The sequence below is a fragment of the Wolffia australiana genome, chromosome 4, assembly GCF_029677425.1.
Source record: "Wolffia australiana isolate 7733 chromosome 4, ASM2967742v1".
NCBI classification, from domain to species: domain Eukaryota; kingdom Viridiplantae; phylum Streptophyta; class Magnoliopsida; order Alismatales; family Araceae; genus Wolffia; species Wolffia australiana.
This window is the reverse complement of record NC_135838.1, coordinates 4456543-4476545: the sequence shown is the minus strand read 5'-3', so window position 1 is coordinate 4476545 and position 20003 is coordinate 4456543.

Genomic DNA, 20003 nt, shown 5'->3' with positions numbered 1-20003 from the left:
TTGCGATTAGTTTAGCGGAAACACTGGCATTTTAAGGCATTGGAAGGGCTAAAAGACTAGGATTTTGGTTTCCTTAAAAAACCAGATTTTTAGCATGTTGCTCTCAGATTAGCAGAAACACTCGCATTTTGTAACTATGGATGGGCCAAAACACCGGGAGTTTGGTGCCATACTACCAGTAGAACATATAATATGATAAACCACTTAATATCAAAGCATAGAGAGCTCTTAATTTCTTTTAAAAACCAGAATTTTAGCATTTAGTTGCCATTAGATGAGCATAAACTGTGGGCTTTTTGTGTGTTTGAAAGGCCCAAAACACCAGGATTTCTGTGTCATACTACCAGCAAAACACATGATCTTGTAAATTACTCGAAATGTAAGCCTAGAAAGGTCTTGGTTTCCTTAAAAAACCAGAATTTGAGCATGTTCTTGCCATTAGATGAGCAGAAACACTAGCATTTTGTATCTATGGGTGGGCCAAAACACCTTGATTTTAGTGCCATACTATCAGCATAACACATAATCTGGTTAACCACTCGAAATGTAGGCACATATAGGTCCTGGTTTCCTAAAAAAACCAGGATTTTAGCATGTTGTTCCCGTTAGATGAGCAGAAACACTGGCATTTTATAACTATGGATGGGCCAAAACACTAGGATTTCAGTGCCATACTACAAGTAGAACACATAATCTGATAAAGCACTCAATATCAAAGCAAATAGAGCTCTGAATTTCATAAAAAAAATTAGAATTTTAGCGTTGTGGTTACATTATAATTGCAGAACCACTGTCATTTTGTGGCTTGGGAAGTGCAAAAACAGTCATCTCAATGCCATACTACCAGCAAAACACATGGATGGCCCAAAACACCAAAATTTTGAAAACATAATACATGCAGAACATATAGTCTGATAAACCAGTCAATATCAAAGCACAGAGACCTTTTAATTAAAATTAGCATATAGAATTTTAGATTATTGTTGCCATTAGATGAGCAGAAACACTGGCATTTAGTTGCTTTGAAAGGGCAAAACACCGGGATTTCAGTGTTATACTACCAGCAGAACACATAATCTGGTAAACCACACGAAATCAAAGCTCAGAGAGGTCTTGGTTTCCAAAAAAAACCAGATGAGCAGAAACACTGGCTTTTTGTGGCTTTGAAAGCGCCAAAAGATTGGGATTTCTGTGTCATACTACCAGCAGAACACATAATCTGGTAAACCACTCAAAATTTTCGCGTGTTGTGGACATTAGATGAGCAGAAACACTAGAATTTTGTAACTATGGATGGGCGAAAACGCCATACTACAGAATGAACATATAATCTGATAAACCACTCAATATCAAAGCATAGAGAGCTCTTAATTTCTTAAAAAAAAACAGAATTTTAGCATTGTGTCGCCCTTATATTAGCAAAAACACTGGCATTTTGTGGCTTTAAAAGTAAGAAACACAGGCATTTCGGTGCCATACTACCAGTGGAACAGATGACCTTGTAAACCACTCGAAATCAAAGGTCAGAGAGCTCCTTGTTCCGTAAAAAACCAGAATTTTAGTATTCTGGAGGCATTAGATGAGCGCAAACAATGGCATTTGTGGCTTTTGAAGGGCCAAAACACCGGGATTTTGGTGTCATACTACCAGCAAAAAACACATAATCTGGTATACCACTCGAAATTAAAGCACATAGAGCTCTTGGTTTCCTTAAAAACCAGAATTTTAGATTGTTGTTGCCCTTAGATGGGCAGAAACACTGCCTTTTTGTGGCTTTAAAAGGGTCAGCACACTGGGATTTTAGTGTCATACTACCAAGAGAACACATAATCTGGGAAACAACTCGAAATCATAGCTCATAGAGCTCTTGTTTTCCTTAAAAAACTAGAATTTTAGTATTCTATTGCCATTAGATGAGCAGAAACACTGGCTTTTTGTGGATTTGAAAGGCCCAAAACACCGGGATTTCAGTGTCATACTACCACCAGAACACATTATTTGGTAAACCACACAAAATCAAAGCTCAGAGAGGTCTTGAGCATTCTGTTGCCATTAGATGAGCATAAGCATTGGCTTATTGTGGCTTCGAAGGCGCCAAAACACCAGGATTTCAGTGTCATACTACTAGCATAACACATAATCTCGTAAACCACTCATAATATAAGCCTACAGAGGGCTTGGTTTCCTTAAAAAACCAGAATTTTAGCATTTTGTTGCCATTAGATGAGCAGAAACACTGGCATTTTGTAAATATGGATAGGCCAAAACATAGGGAGTTCGGTGCCATACTACGAGCAGAACATATAATATGATAAACCACTCAATATCAAAGCATACAGAGCTCCTAATTTCTTAAAAAACCAGAATTTTAGCGTTGTGTCGCCATTAGATTAGCAGAAACACTGGCATTTTGTGGCTTTGGAAGTGCAAAACACAGGCATTTTGGTGCCATACTACTAGCGGAACACATGACCTGGTAAACCACTCCAAATAGAAGCTCAGAGATCTCCTTGTTTCCTTAAAAAACCAGAATTTTAGCATGTTGTAGTCATTAGATGAGCGGAAACATTGGGTTTTTGTGGCTTTTGAAGGGCCAAAACACCGGGATTTTGGTTTACCACCATAACACATAATCTTGTAAACCACTCGAAATCAAAACTCAGAGAGGTCATGGTTTTCTTGAAAAACCAGAATTTTAGATTGGTGTTACCATTAGATGAGCATAAACACGGGCATTTTGTGATTATGGATGGCCTAAAACACCAGGATTTTGAAACCATAATACAAGCACAACACATAATTTTATATGCCACTCGAAATTAAAGGATAGAGAGGTCTTGGTTTCCTTAAAAAACCAGAATTTTAGCGTGTTGTTGCCATTAGATGAGCAAAACACTAGCATTTTATAATTATCGATGGGCCAAAACACAAGGAGTATGGTGCCATACTACCAGAAGAACATATAATCTGATAAACCAATTAATATCAAAGCACATAGAGCTCATGTTTTCTTAAAAAACAGAATTTTAGAGTTGTGTTGCCATTAGATTAGCAGAAACACTGGCATTTTGCGGCTTTGGAAGAGCAAAAACACAAGCATTTCGGTCCCATGGTACAAGCAGAACACATGACGTGGTAAACCACTCAAAATTAAAGCATAGTGAGCTCTTGGTTTCCTTAAAAAACCAGAATTTGAGCATTATGTTGCTATAAGATGAGCAGAAACACTAGCATTTTGTAACTATGGATGGGCCAAAACACCCGGATTTCGGTGCCATACTACAAGGATAGCATATAATCTGATAAACCACTCAATATTAAAGCACAGAGAGCTTTTAATTTCTTAAAAAAACCAGAATATAAGCGTTGTGTTGCTATTAGATTAGCAGAAACACTTGCGATTTGTGGCTTTGAAAGTGCAAAAACACAGGCATTACTAGCAGAACACATGATCTTGTAAACCACTCAAAATCAAAGCTCAGAGAGCTCTTGGTTTCCTTAAAAAACCAGAACTTTAGAATGTTGTTGCGATTAGATGCGTAGACACACTTACTTTTTATGCCTTTGAAAGGCCCAAAACACTGGGATTTCAGTGTCACACTACCAACAGAACACATAATCTGGTAAACCACTTCAAATCTAAGCCTAGAGAGGTCTTGGTTTCCTTTAAAAGCAGAATTTTACCGTGTTCTTGCCATTAGATGAGCAGAAACACTAGCATTTTGTAACTATGGATGGGCCAAAACACCTTGATTTTAGTGTCATACTATCAGCATAACACATAATCTGCTTAACCACTTAAAATGTAAGCACATAAAGGTCTTGAGTTTCTTAATAAACCAGAATTTTAGCGTGTTGTTGCCATTAGATGAGCAGAAACACTGGCATTTTATAACTATGGATGGCCCAAAATACTAGGATTTCGGTGACATACTACAAGTAGAACACATAATCTGATAAAGCACTCAATATCAAAGGAAATACAGCTTTGAATTTCATAAAAAAATTAGAATTTTAGCATTGTGGTTAGATTAGAATAGCACAAACACTGGCATTTTGTGGCTTTGGAAATGCAAAAACACAGTCATTTCGGTGCCATACTATCAACAGAACACATGATATGGTAACCACTCGAAATTAAAGCACAGAGAGCTCTTGGTTTCCTTAAGAAACCAGAATTTTAGATTATTGTTGCGATTAGATGAGCAGAAACACTGGCTTTTAGTGGGTTTGAAAGGGCCAAAACAGCGTGATTTCCGTGTCATACTACTAGCAGAACACATAATCTCGTAAACCACACGAAATAAAAGCTCAGAGAGGTCTTGGTTTCCCTATAAAGCCAGAATTTTAGATTGTTGTTGCCATTAGATGAGCAGAAACATTGGCTTTTCGTGGCTTTTCGTGGCTTTCGATGGGCTAAAACACCGGGATTTCAGTGTCATACTACCAGCAGAACACTGAATCTGGTAAACCACACAATATCTAAGCTCAAAGTGGTCTTGGTTTCCATGAAAACTCAGAAATTTAGCATTCTGTTGACGTTAGTTGAGCTGAAACACTAGCATTTTTTGGCTTTTGAAGGGCCAAAACACCGGGATTTTGGTGTCATACTACCAGCCGAAAACACATAATCTGGTAAACCGTTCGAAATCAAAGCTCAGAGAGCTCTTGGTTTTTTAAAAAAACCAGAATTTCAGTATTATGTTGCCATTAGATGAGCAGAAACACTGGCTTTTTGTTTCTTTGAATGGGCTAAAACACTGGGATTTTCGTGTCATACTACCAGCAGAACACATAATCTGGTAAACCACTCTAAATCAAAGCTTAGAGAGGTCTTGGTTTCCTTGAAAAACCAGAATTTTAGATTATTGTTGCCATTTTATGGACGGTTCATTCATAATTTTAGTGTTTGGTTTTGAGCACCAAAAGGAGTTGTATGCAGATGATGCAGATTTCGCCGTAATCTGGAAGGCTTGCATTGAGGGAAATGCGAAGAGAGGATTCCATTTTCAGGATGACTACTTGTTTCGAGGAGACCAGCTATGCATCCCCCGCACATCATTGAGGGAGAAGTTGTTAAGGGAGCTGCACTCTTGTAGTCTTGGTGGTCACTTTGGACGTGACAAGACCCTCCAGTTACTTGAGGTGCGATACTATTGGCCACAAATGAAGAAGGATGTGGAAAACTTTGTCCAGCGTTGCAGCAATTGCCAAAACAGCAAAGGACAAGCTCAAAACACCAGCTTGTACACTCCTCTGCCAATTCCTGAACATCCTTTGACAGATATATCTATGGACTTTGTGTTGGGATTACCCCGCACACAACGAGGTGCATACTCTGTTTTTGTTGTGGTTGACAGGTTCTCCAAGATGGCTCTTTTCCTACCATGCAAGAAGACAAATGATGCGGTTCAAGTGGCCAATCTGTTCTTCAAAGAGATTGTACGCTTTCATGGAGTGCTGGAAACGATCACCTCAGATCAAGATTCCAAGTTTCTGTCTCACTTTTGGGTGACACTTTGGCGTCGGTTCAACACCATTTTGAAGCTTAGCTCAACATGTCACCCTTAGACAGATCGCCAAACAAAAGTTGTCAACAAAACACTAGGAAACCTTATCCGGTGTCTTTCTAGAGACAAGCCAAAGCAATGGGATCTCACGCTTACATAGGCGGAGTTTGCTTACAACTCCATGGTGAATTGCTCAACCAAGCAGTCCCCATTCTTACTTGTGTATATTTATCCTCCCAAGATTCCTCTAGACATCCTACAACTACCGTTACAGAAGGGCAGAAGCTTAGCGGCAACCAGCATGGCAGACTACATCAAGTCCGTCCATAGCAATGTGCATAACACTCTTGGTGCAAGTTATGCAAAATACCAGGAGGCGGCAAACAAGAAACGACGCAAGAAGGTTTTTGCTGAAGGCGATATGGTTATGGTCTTTCTGCACAAGGAGTGGTTTCTAATGGGCACCTACAACAAAATGAAGCCGAAGAAGTATGGACCTTACAAGATTCTCAAGAAAATTAATGACAATGCATATGTCATTGACCTTCTAGAGGACATGGCAATCTCCAAAAAATTCAATGTAAGTGACATATATGAGTACTTTGCTGTAGAATGAGATAACTCGGGGGCGAGTTATTTTGAAGAAGGGGCGCCTGATGTAGCCCAAAAGCCCATTTTCTGAGGCCCATTAGGAAGTTGTGGCCCAAAAGTGGATTCTTCTAGAACTGATAGAATCTGTAGAAATATACCTAGAGCCCCTCAAAATCCTCTAACAGGATTTTCTCTAACAAGATCTTTAAACAGAATCCTCTGCCCGATTCTTCTTCTACCTGGATCTCTCCTCTAACTTGTCATATTTGCATATCTTTTGTTTTGTCCAATCAGGATCTTCTTGAACAACACAAATATCTCCTGACAGCTTCTACAGGCCCCATAATCTATAGGATATCTTTGCTCAAGCCTGACAGGGTCTTATCATGGGTAGAGTCACTCTGGACGACCCTGCACTTCTTGTGGCCTATATAAAGCCCCCATGTACTCCTTAATGGGGACCATTGAAATCTGTTATCTTGTTGAAACTGTTGTTTCTCCCCTTTCAGTGTTCTCTTTGTTAGAGAGTGCTTGAGTGCTTGTGGATTCAAGTACAACCCCTTGTGGACTCAAGGGTTGAAGAAGCTAGTTCTGTGAATTCAGGACTTAGCTACTTCAAGTAGACCAAGGCTTGTGGACTCAAGTCGTTTTCCTACACCATTCCTGTGCTAAGGCTGTGTCATGTTGCCAATAGATAAGGAATAACACTGGCATTTTAAGGCTTAGGAAGGGCGAAAACCCTAGGATTTCAGTGCCAGACTACAGGCATAACACATGTTCTGGTAAACCACTCAAAATGAAAGCTCAGAGAGGCCTTGGTTTCCTTAAAAAACCAGAAGTTTAGCGTTCTATTGCCATTAGTTTAGCGGAAAAACTGGCATTTTGTGGCTTTTGAAGGGCCAAAACACAAGGATTTTGGTGCCATACTACCAACAGAACACATAATCTGGTAAACCACGCAAAATGTAAGCACAGAGAGGTCTTAGTTTCCTTTAAAAACCCTAATTTTAGCGTATTGTTGTCATTAAATAAGCAGAAACACTGGCATTATGTAACTATGGATGGGCCAAAACAACGGGAGTTTTATGTCATACTACAAGCAGAACATATAATCTGATAAACCACTCAATATCAAAGCACAGAGAGCTCTTAATTTCTTTAAAAAACCAGAATTTTAGATTGTTGTTGCCATTAGAAGAGCAGAAACAGTGGCTTCTTGTGGATTTGAAAGCGCCAAAACACCAGGATTTCAGTGCCATACTACTAGCAAAACACATAATCTAGTAAACCACACGAAATCAAAGCTCAGAGAGGTTTTGGTTTCCTTAAAAAACCAGAATTTTAGCGTTAGGTTGCCATTAGTTGAGCAGAAACACTCGCATTGTGTAACTATGGATGGGCCAAAACACCGGGATTTCAATGTCATACTACAAGCTGAACACATAATCTGGTAAACCACTCGAAATCAAAGCTCTGAGAGGTGTTGATTTCCTTAAAAAACCAGAACTTTAGCATTCTGTTGCCATTAGTTAAGCAGAAACAATGGCATTTAGTAACTAGGAAGGGCCAAAACACCGGGATTTTAGTGTCATATTACCAGTATAACACATAATCTGGTAAAACACTCGAAATCAAAGCTCAGATTGGTCTTGGTTTCCTTAAAAACCAGAATTTAAGCATTCTGTTGCCATTAGATGAGCAAAAACACTGGCTTTTTGTGGCTTTGAAAGCACCAAAACACCGGGATTTCAGTGTTATACTACAAGCAGAACACATAATCTGGTAAACCACACGAAATCAAAGCTCACCGAGATCTTGGTTTCCTTAAAAACCCAGAATTTTAGCGTACTTTTGCCATTAGATAAGCATAGACTTTAGCATTTTAAGGCTTTGGAAAGGCCAAAACTCTAGGATTTCGGTGCCATACTAGTAGCATAACGCATGTTCTGATGAACCACTCGAGATCTAAGCTCAGAAAGGTCTTCGTTTCCCTAAAAAACCAAAATTTAAGCGTTTTGTTGCCATTAGTTGAGCGAAAACACTGGCATTTTAAGGCTTTAGAAGAGCCAAAACACTAGGATTTCAGTGGGATACTACGAGCATAACACATGTTCTGATAAACCACTCGAAATGTAGGCACAAAGAGGTCTTGGTTTCTTTATAAAACTAGATTTTTAGCGTGTTGTTGCCATTAGATGAGGAGAAACACTGGCATTTTGTAACTATGGATGGGCCAAAACACCGGGAGTTCAGTGCCATACTACAAGGAGAACATATAATCTGATAAACCCCTCAATATTAAAGCACAAAGAGCTCTTAATTTTCTAAAAAAACCAGAATTTATGCGTTGTGTTGCTATTAGATTAGCAGAAACACTGGCATTTTGTGGCTTTGGAAGTGCAAAAACACAGGCATTTCGGTGCCATACTACCAACAGAACACATGATCTTGTAAACCACTCGAAATCAAAGCTCAAAGTGATCTTGGTTTCCCTAAAAAAACAGAACTTTAGATTGTTGTTGCGACTAGATGCATAGAGACACTTGCTTTTTGTGGCTTTGAAAGGGCCAAAACACGGGGATTTCAGTGTCATACTACTAGCAGAACACATTAACTGGTAAACCACACGAAATCAAAGCTCAGAGAGATCTTGGTTTCCTTAAAAACCAGAATTTTAGCGTTCTGTTGCCATTAGTTGAACAGAAACACTGGCATTTTAAGACTTTGAAAGGGCCAAACCACTAGAATTTTAGTGCCATAATACAAGCAGAAGATATAATATGATAAACCACTCAATATGAAAGCACATACTACAAGCCGAATTATAGTGTGTTCTTGCAATTAGGGCTTTGGAAGCGCCAAAACATCGGGATTTCAGTGTCATACTACCAGCATAACAGATTATCTGGTAAACCACTCATACTTTAAGCATAGAGAGGTATTGGTTGCCTTAAAAAACCAGAATTTTAGCGTGTTGTTGGCATTAGATGACCAGAAACACCGGGATTTTGGCGTCATACTATCAGAAGAACACATTATGTGGTAAACCACTCCAAATCAAAGCTCAGAGAGGTCTTGGTATGCTTAAAAACCAGAGTTTTAGATTATTGTTGCCAGTAGATGAGCAGAAACACTGGCATTTTGTACCTATGGATGGGCCAAAACACCGGGATTTCGGTGCCATAGTACAAGCAGAACATATAATTTGATATACCACTCGTAATTAAAGCACAGAGAGCTCTTGGTTTTCATAAAAAACCAGACTTTTATTGTGTTGTCACCATACGATGAGCAGAAACACTAACATTTTGTGGTATTGGAAGTGCAAAAACACAGGCATTTCGGTGCCACACTACGAGCATAACACATGATCTGGTAAAGCACTCGAAACCAAACCTTAGAGAGCTCTTGGTTTCCATTAAAAACCAGAATTTTAGATTGTTGTTGCCATTAGAAGAGCAGACAAACTGGCTTTTGTGGCTTTGAAAGGGCCAAACCACTAAGATTTCAGTGTCATACTACCCGCAAAATAGATAATCTAGTGAACCACTAGAAATCAAAGCTTAGAGAGCTCTTCGTTTCCTTAACAAACCAGAATTTTAGCGTTCGATTGCCATTAGAGGAGCAGAAACACTGGCTTTCGTTGCTTTAAAAGGGCCAAAACACTAGGAGTTTGGTGCAATACCACCAGCAAGACATATAATCTGGTAAACCACTCGGAATCAAAGCTTTAGACCTCTTGGTTTCCTTAAAAAACCAGAATTTTAACGTGTTGTTGTCATAAGATGAGCAGAAAGACTAGCATTTTGTGGCTTTAGAAGTGCAAAAACACAGGCATTTCGGTGCCATGCTACCTGCAAAACAAATAATCTGGTCAAGCACTAGAATCTAAAGCTCAGAGAGGCCTTGGTTTCCTTAAGAAAACCATAATTTTAGGTTGTTCTTGCCATTAGAAAAGCAGAAAGACTGGCTTTTTGTGGCTTTGAAAGGGCCAAATTACCCTGATTTCAGTGTCATACTACCAGCAGAACACATAATCTGGTAAACCACACGAAATTAAAGCTCAAAGAGGTCTTGGTTTTCTTAGAAAACAACCATTTTAGCATTCTATTGCCATTAGTTGAGCGAAAATATTGGCATTTTGTAAGTATGGCTGGGCCAAAACACCTGGAGTTTGGTGCCATACTACCTGTAGAACACATAATCTGGTAAACCACTCAAAATCAAAGCTCAGAGAGTTCTTGGTTTCCTTTAAAAATCAGAATTTTAGCATTCTGTTGCCATTACACGAGCGGAAGTACTGGCACTTTGTGGCTTTTGAAGGGCCAAAACAACGGGTCTTTGGTATCATACTACCAGCAGAACACCTAATCTGGTAAACCACACGAAATCAAAGCTCATAGTTTCTTGGTTTCCTTAAAAAACCAGAAACTTAGCGTTCTGTTGCCATTAGTTGAGCGAAAACACTAGCCTTTTAAGGCTTTGGAAGGGCCAAAACACCGATTCTTTGGTGTCATACTATTAGCAAAACAAATAATCTGGTTAGCCACTTGAAATCAAAGCACAGAGAGGACTTGGTTTCCTTGCAAAACCAGAATTTTAGATTGTTGTTGCCGTTAGATAAGCAGAAACACTGGCTTTTTGTGGCTTTGGAAGGGCCAAAACATAGGGATTTTAGTGTCATTCTACCAGCATAAAACATAATCAGGTAAACCACTCCAAATGTGAGAACGGAGAGGTCTTGGTTTCCTTAAAAAACCAGAATTTTAGGGTTTTTTGCCATTAGATGAGTGAAAACACTGGCATTTTAAGGCTTTGGGAGGGCCAAAACACTGGGTCTTTGGTATGATACTACGAGCATAACACATAATCTAATAGACCACTCGAAATGTATGCACAGAGAGGTCTTGGTATGCTTAAAAAACCAGAGTTTTAGATTATTGTTGCCATTAGATGAGCAGAAACACTGGCATTTTGTAACTATGGATAGGGCAAAGCATCGGGATTTTAGTGCCATACTACAAGCATAACACATAATCTGGTAAATCACTAGAAGTCAAAGCTCAGAGAGGTCTTGGTTTCCTTAAAACACCAGAATTTTACTGTTGTGGTTCCATAAGAATAGCAGAAACACTGGCATTTTGTGGCTTGGGAAGTGCAAAAACAAAGGCATTTTGGTGCCATACTACCAGCACAACACATGAACTGATAAACCACACGAAATCAAAGCTCAAAGAGGTCTTGGTGTCCTTAAAAAACCAGAATTTTAGCGTCTTGTTCCATTTTTGGCTTTGGAAGTGCAAAAACATTGGCATTTTGGTGCCATACTACCAGCACAACACATGATCTGGTAAACCACTCGAAATTAAACAACATAGAGCTCTTGGTTTCCCTAAAAAGCCAGAATTTTTTATTGTGGTTGCCATTAGTTGAGCAAAACACTGGCTTTTGTGGCTTTGAAAGGGCCAAACCACAGAGATTTCAGTGTCATACTACCCGCAAAATACATAATCTAGTGAACCATTGGAAATCAAAGCTTAAAGAGCTCTTCGTTTCCTTAACAAACCAGAAATTTAGCGTTTTGTTGCCATTAGAGGAGTGAAAACACTGACATTTAAAGCTTTGGAAGGGCCAAAAAATCGGGATTTCAGTGTCATACTACCTACAGAACCCATGATCTGGTAAACCACACGAAATCAAAGCTCAGAGAGGTCTTGGTTTACATAAGAAACCAGAATTTTAGGGTTCTGTTGCCATTAGTTGAGGGAAAACAGTGGCATTTTAAGGCTCTAGAAGGGCCAAAACACCGGGATTTCAGTGTCATACTACCAGCAGAGCACATAATCTCATAAACCAGTAGAAATGTTAGCACAGAGAGGTCTTGGTTTCCTTAAAAAAATAGAGTTTTAGAGTTTTGTTGCCATTAGATGAGCAAAAACAGTGGCATTTTGTAACTATGAATAGGCCAAAGCACCAAGATTTCGGTGCCATACTACAAGCAGAACACATAATCGAATATTCCACTCGAAATTAAAGAACATAGAGCTCTTGGTTTCCCTAAAAAAGCAGAATTTTAGCTTCTGGTTGCCGTTAGATGAGCAGAAACACTGGCTTTTTGTGGCATTGAAAGAGCCAAATTACTAGGATTTTAGTGTCGTACTAGCAGCAGAACACATAATCTAGTAAACCACACGAAATCAAAGCTCAGGGAGGTCTTGGTTTCCTTAAAAAAAAGGAATTTTAGCGTTCTATTGTCGTTACCTCAGCGAAAACACTGACATTTAAGGCTTTGGAAGCGCCAAAAAATCAGGATTTCAGTGTCACACTACCAGCATAATACATTATCTGGTAAACCACTCAAACTTTAAGCACAGAGAGGTCTTGGTTTCCTTAAAAAACCAGAATTTGAGCTTGTTGTTTGCATTAGATGAGCAGAAACACTAGCTTTTTGTAACTATGGGTGGGCCAAAACACCGGGATTTTTGTACATACTATCAGAAGAACACATAATCTGGTAAACCACTCGAAATCAAAGCTCAGAGAGGTCTTGGTATGCTTAAAAATCCTGAATTATAGATTATTATTGCCATTAGATGAGCAGAAACACTAACATTTTGTACCTATGGATGGGCCAAAACACCGGGTCTTTGGTATCATACTACTAGCAGAACACATAATCTGGTAAACCACACGAAATCAAAGATCATAGAGGTCTTGGTTTCCTTAAAAAACAAGAATTCTAGTGTGTTGTTGCCATAAGATGAGCAGGAACACTAACATTTTGTGGTATTGGAAGTGCAAAATTACAGGCATTTCGGTGCCCATACTACGAGCATAACACATGATCCGGTAAACCACTCGAAATCAAAGTTCAGAGAGCTCTTGGTTTCAATAAAAAAACAGAATTTTAGCGTTATGTTGCCATAAGATGAGCAGAAACACTGGCCTTTTGTGGCTTTGGAAGTGCAAAAACACAGGCATTTCGGTAGCATACTACCAGCATAACACATAATCTCGTTAACCACTCGAAATGTAAGCACATTGAGGTCCTGGTTTCCAAAAAAAACCAGAATTTTAGCATGTTGTTGCCATTAGATGAGCAGAAACAGTGGCATTTTGTAACTATGGATGGGCCAAAACGCCGGGAGTTCGGTGCCATACTACAGAATGAACATATGATCTGATAAACCACTGAATATCAAAGCATAGAGAGCTCTTAATTTCTTATAAAAAAACTGAATTTTAGGATTGTGTTTCCATTAGATAAGCAGAAACACTGGCATTTTGTGGCTTTGGAAGTGCAAAAACACAGGCATTTCGGTGCCATACTATCAGTAGAACACATGATCTGGTATACCACTGGAAATTAAAGCATAGAGAGCTCTTGGTTTCCTTAAAAAACCATAATTTCAGATTGTTGTTGCCATTAGATGAGCAGAAACATTGGTTTTTTGTGGCTTTGAAAGCGCCAAAACACCGGGATTTCAGTGTCATACTACCAGCATAACAGATAATCTGGTAAACCACACGAAATCAAATCTTTGAGACGTCTTTGTTTCCTTTAAAAACCAGAATTTTAGCATTCTATTGCCATTAGGTGAGCGGAAACACTAGCATTTTGTAAGTATGGATGGGCCAAAACACTGGGATTCCAGTGTCATACTACCTGTATAACACATAATCTGGTAAACCATACAAAATCAAAGCTCAGAGAGGTTTTGGTTTCCTTCAAAAACCAGAATTTTAGCGTGTTGTTGTGATGTGGCCCATAAGCCCATTTTCTGGGGCCCATTAGAAAGTTGTGGCCCAAGAAGGAGATTCTTCTAGACTTGATAGAATCTGCAGAAATATACCTAGAGCCCCTCAAAATCCTCTGATAGGATTTTCTGTAACAAGATCTTCTGACAGGATTTCCCCTGACAAGATCTTCTGACAGGATTATCTCTGACAGGATTTCGTGTGACAAGATCTTCTGACAAAATCTTCTCCCAGATTCTTCTTCTGCCACGATCTCTGCTCTAACTTGCCAGATCTCCATATCTTATGTTTTGTCCCATCAAGATCTTCTTGAGCCACACATATATCGCCTGACAACTTCTACAAGGGCCAGAATCTGCAGGATATCTCTACTCAGGCCTGACAGGCTGCTTATCCTCTGTTTTAGCATGTCAGATTTGTTTTTCTCAATGTTTTGAGTTGTCTTATCATGGGTACAGTTACTATGGACGACCCTGCACTTCTTGTGGCCTATATAAGGCCCCTATGTATTTCTTAATGAGGATCATTAAAATCTATTCTCCCCTCTAAGTGTTCTCTTTGTTAGAGAGTGTTTGTGTGCTTGTGGATTCAAGTACAACCCCTTGTGGACTCAAGGGTTGGAGAAGTTAATTCTGTGGATTCAGGACTTAGCTACTTCAAGTAGAGCAAGGCTCGTGGACTCGAATCGTGTTCCTACACCGTTCATGTGCTAAGCATAGAGAGCACTTGGTTTCCTTAAAAACCAGAATTTTAGATTGTTGTTGCCATAAGATGAGCAGAAACAGTGGCATTTTGTAACTATGGATGGGCCAAAACACCAGGATTTCGGTGCCATACTACAAGCAGAACACATAATTTGATATACCACTCAAAATTAAAGCACAATGAGCTCTTGGTTTTCTTTAAAAAACAGAATTTTAGCGTGTTGTTGCCATAAGATGAGCACAAACACTGTCATTTTGTGGCTTTGCAAATGCAAAAACAAAGGTATTTTGGTGCCATACTACCAGCAAAATACATGATCTAGTGAACCACTCTAAATTAAAGCACAGAGAGCTCTTGGTTTCCTTAAAAAACCAGAATTTTAGATTGTTGTTGCCATTAGATGAGCAGAAACACTGGATTTTTGTGGCTTTGAAAGGGCCAAAACACCGAGATTTCAGTGTCATGCTACCAGCATTTCAGTGTCATACTATTAGCAGAACACATAATCTGGTAAACCAGACGAAATCAAAGCTCAGAGAGCTCATGGTTTCCTTAAAAACCAGAGTTTTCGCAATATATTATCATTAGTTGAGCGAAAACACTGCCATTTTAGGGCTTTGGAAGGGCCAAAACAATAGGATTTTGGTGCCATACTACGAGCATAATACATGTTCTGGTAAACCACGAAAGCAAAGCTCAGAGTGGTCTTGGTTTCCTTAAAAAACCAGAATTTTAGCATTCTGTTGCCATTAGATGAGCGGAAATACTGGCATTTTGTGGCTTTTGAAGGGCGAAAACACTAGGCCTTTGGTGTCATACTACTAGCAGAACATATAATCTGGTAAACCATTCGAAATTAAAGCTCAGAGTGGTCTTGGTTTCCTTAAAAAACCAGAATTTTAGATTGTTGTTGCCATTGGATGAGAAGAAACACTGGCATTTTGTAACTATGGATGGCCAAAATTGCCGGATTTTTGTGCCATACTTGAAGCAAAACACATAATCTGACCTGCCACTCAAAATTAAAGCTCTTGGTTTCCTTAAAAAATCACAATTTCAGCATGTTGTTTCTATAAGATGAGTAGAAACACTAGCATTTTCTGGCTTTGGAACTGAAAAAACACAGGCATTTCAGTGCCATAGTACCTGCAAAAAACATGATCTGGTCAACCGCTCGAAGTCAAAGCTTGGAGAGCTCTTGGTCTCCTTAAAAAACCCAAATTTTAGCATGTTGTTGCCATAAGATGAGCAAAAACACTTGCTCTTTGGCTTTTAAAGGGCCAAAACACCGGGATTTCAGTGTCATAGCACATAATCTGGTAAACTACATGAAATCAAAGCTCAGAGAGGTCTTGGTTTCCTTAAAAACCCAGAATTTTAGAGTTCTGATGCCATTAGATGAGTAAAATTATGGCATTTTAAGGCTTTGGAAGGGCCAAAACAATAGGATTTTGGTGCCATACTACGAGCATAACACATGTTCTGATAAACCACTCGAAAGGTAAGCAGAGAGAGGTCTTTGTTTCCTTACAAAACAAGAATTTTAGATTGTTGTTGCCATAAGATGAGCAGAAACACTGGCATCTGGTGACTTTCGAATTGCAAAAGCACAGGCATTTCGGTGCCATACTACCAGCCAAAAAAAGTAACCTAGTAAACCACTTGAAATCAATGCTCAGAGAGCTCTTGGTTTCCTTAAAAAACAAACTAGAATTTTTGAATTCTGTTACCATTAGATGAGTAGAAACACAGGCTTTTTGTGGCTTTCAGAGGGCCAAACCACCGGGATTTTCAGTGTCATACTACCCGCAGAACACATAATCCGGTATACCACACGAAATCAAAGCTCAGAGAGGTGGTAGTTTCCTTAAAAATCTTGAATTTTAGAATTCTTTTGCCATTAGTTGAGCGAAAACACTGGCATTTGAAGGCCTTGGAAGGGCCAAAATACTAGGATTTCGGTACCATACGACGAGCATAACACATGTTCTGGTAAACCACTCGAAATGTAAGCATTGAGAGGTCTTGGTTTCTTTGCAAAACTAGAATTTTAAATTGTTGTTGCCATTAGATTAGTGGAGACACTAGTATTTGGTAAGTATGGATGGCTCAAAACACTGGGAATTCGGTGCCATACTACCATTAGAACATATAATCTGTTAAACCACTCAATATCAAAGCACAGAGAGCTCTTAATTTCTTTAAAAAACTAGAATTTTAGCATTGTGTTGCCATAAGATTAGCAGAAACACTGGAATTTTATGGCTTTCGAAGTGCTAAAACACAGGCATTTCGGTGGCATACTACAAGCAGAACACATGACCTGGTAAACCACTCGAAATCAAAGCTCAGAGAGCTCTTGGTTTCCTTAAAAAACCAGAATTTTGGATTGTTGTTGCCATTAGATGAGTAGAAAAACTAGTTTTTGTGGCTTTAAAAGGGCCAAAACACCGGGATTTCTGTGTCATACAACCACTAGAGGACATAATCTGGTAAACCATACGAAATCAAAGCTTAGGGAGGTCTTGGTTTCATTTAAAAACCAAAATTCTAGCGTTGTTGCATTAGTTTAGCAAAACCACAGGCACTTTCAGGCCTTGGGAGGGCAAAACACTAGGATTTCGGTGCCATACTACGAGCATAACACATCTTCTGGTAAAGCACTCGAAATGTAAGCACCCAGAGGTCTTGGTTTCCTTACCAAACAAGAATTATAAATTGTGGTTGCCATTAGATGAGTGGAAACACTAGCATTTTGTAAGTATGGATGGGCCAAAACATCAGGAGTTTGGTGCCATACTACCAGCAAAACATATAATCTGATAAACCACTTAATATCAAAGCACATAGAGCTCTTGGTTTCCTTCAAAAATCAGAATTTGAGCATTATGTTGCCATTCGATGGGCAGAAACACTGGCTTTATATGGCTTTGAAAAGGCCAAAATAGTGGGATTTCACTATCATACTACCAGCAGAACACATAATCTGGTAAACCACATGAAATCAAAGCTCACAGAGGTCTTGGTTTTCTTAAAAAACCATAATTTTACTGTTCTGTTTTTTTATTAGTTGAGCGGAAACACTGGCATTTTAAGGCTTTGGAAGGGTCAAAATACTAGGATTTTGATGCCATACTAAAAGCATAACACATGTTCCGGTAAACCCCTCGAAATGTAAGCACAGAGAGCTCTTAATTTCATAAAAAACTGGAATTTTAGTCTGTTGTTGCCATTAGATGAGGAGAAACACTGGTATTTTGTAACTACGGATGCACCAAAACATATAATCTAATAAACCACTCAATATCAAAGCACAAAGAGCTCTAAATTTCTGAAAAGAACTAGAATTTTAGTGTTGTGTTGCCATTAGATTAGAAAAAACACTGGCATTTTGTTGCTTTGGAAGTGCAAAAAGACAGGCATTTCGGTGTCATACTACTAGCAGAACACATGATCTGGAAAACCTCTCAAAATTAAAGCATAGAGAGCTCTTGGTTTCCTTTAAAAACCAGAATTTTTGATTGTTGGTGCCATTAGATGAGCGGAAACACTGGCATGTTGTGGCTTTTGAAGGGCCAAAACACTGGGTCTTTGGTGTCATGCTACCAACATAACACATAATCTGTAAACCACTGGGTTTTTTGTGTCATGCTTAGAGAGGTATTGGTTTCCTTAAAAACCAGAATTTGAGATTGTTGTTTCCATTAGATGAGCAGAAACACTGGCATGTTGTGGCTTTTGAACGGCCAAAACACATTCATTTCGGTGCCATACAACCAGCAGAATACATTATGTCGTAAACGACTCTAAATTAAAGCACAGAGAGCTTCTAATTTCCTTAAAAACCAAGAATTTTAGATTGCTGCTCCCATTAGATAAGCAGAAACATTGGCATATTGTAACTATGGATGGGCCAAAACATTGTGATTTCGGTGCCATACTACAAGCTGAACACATAATCTGCTATACCACTTGAAATTAAAGCACAAAGAGCTCTTGGTTTCACTAAAAACCAGAATTTTAGATTGTTGTTGCCATTAAATCAGCAGAAACATTGGCTTTTTTGGTGCTTTGAAAGGGCCAAAACACCGGGATTTTAGTGTCATACTATCAGCAAAACACATAATCAGGTAAACCAAACGAAATCAAAGCTCAAAGATGTCTTGGTTTCCTTAAAAAACCAGAATTTTAGATTGTTGTTCCCATTAGTGGAGCAGAAACATTGGCTTTTTGTAACCATGGATGGGCCAAAACGCCAGAATTTCGGTGCGATACGACAAGCTGAACACATAGTCTGATATACCACTCAAAATTAAAGCACAGAGCGCTCTTGGTTTCCTTAAAAAAGCAGAATTTTAGGGTAATGTTGCCATATGATGAGCACAAACATTGGCAATTTGTAACTGTGTATGGGACAAAACACTGGGATTTCAATGTCATACTACCAGCAGAACACATAATCTGTTAAACGACTCATAATCAAAGCTCAGAAAGCTCTTGGTTTCCTTAATAAACAAGGATTCTTGCATTCTGTTGCCATTAGATGAGCAGAAACACTGGCTTTTGTGGCTATGAAAGGGCCAACACACCGGGATTTCAGTGTCATACCACCAATAGAACACATAATCTGGTAAACGACACAAAATCAAAGCCGAGAGAGGTCTTGGTTTCCTTTAAAAACCAAATTTTTAGCGTTCTGTGGCCATTAGTTGAGCGGAAGTAGTGGAATTTTAAGACTTTGGAAGGGCCAAAACACTAGGATTTCGGTGCCATACTACGAGCATAACATATGTTATGGTAAACCACTCAAAAGGTAAGCACAGAGAGGCCTTGGTTTCCTTAAAATCAAGGATTTTAGCATGCTGTTGCCATTAGATGAGCAGAAACACTGGCATTTTGTTACTATGGATGGGCCAAAGCACCAGGATTTCGGTGCCATACTACAAGCAGAACACATAATATGGTAAATCACTAGAAGTCAAAACTCAGAGAGGTCTTGGTTTCCTTAAAAAACCAGAATTTTAGCGTTCTGTTGCCATTAGTTAAGCGAGAACACTAGCATTGTGTGGCTTTTGAAGGTCCAAAACACCGGGATTTTGGTGTCATACTACCAGCAGAACATATAATATGGTAGACCACTCGAAATCAAAACCCAGAGAGGTCTTGGTTTCCTTAAAAAACTAGAATTTTAGATTGTTGTCGCCATTAGAGGATCAGAAACTTTGGCTTTTTGTAGCTTTGGAAGGGCCAAAACACCGAGTCTTTGGTGTCATACTATTAGCAAAACACATAATCTGATATACCACTCGAAATTAAATCACATAGAGCTCTTGTTTTTGTGAAAAAAGCAGAATTTTTGCGTGTTGTTGCTATGAGATGAGCATAAACACTAGCATTTTGAGTCTTTGGAAGTTCAAAAACAGAGGCATTGTGGTGCGA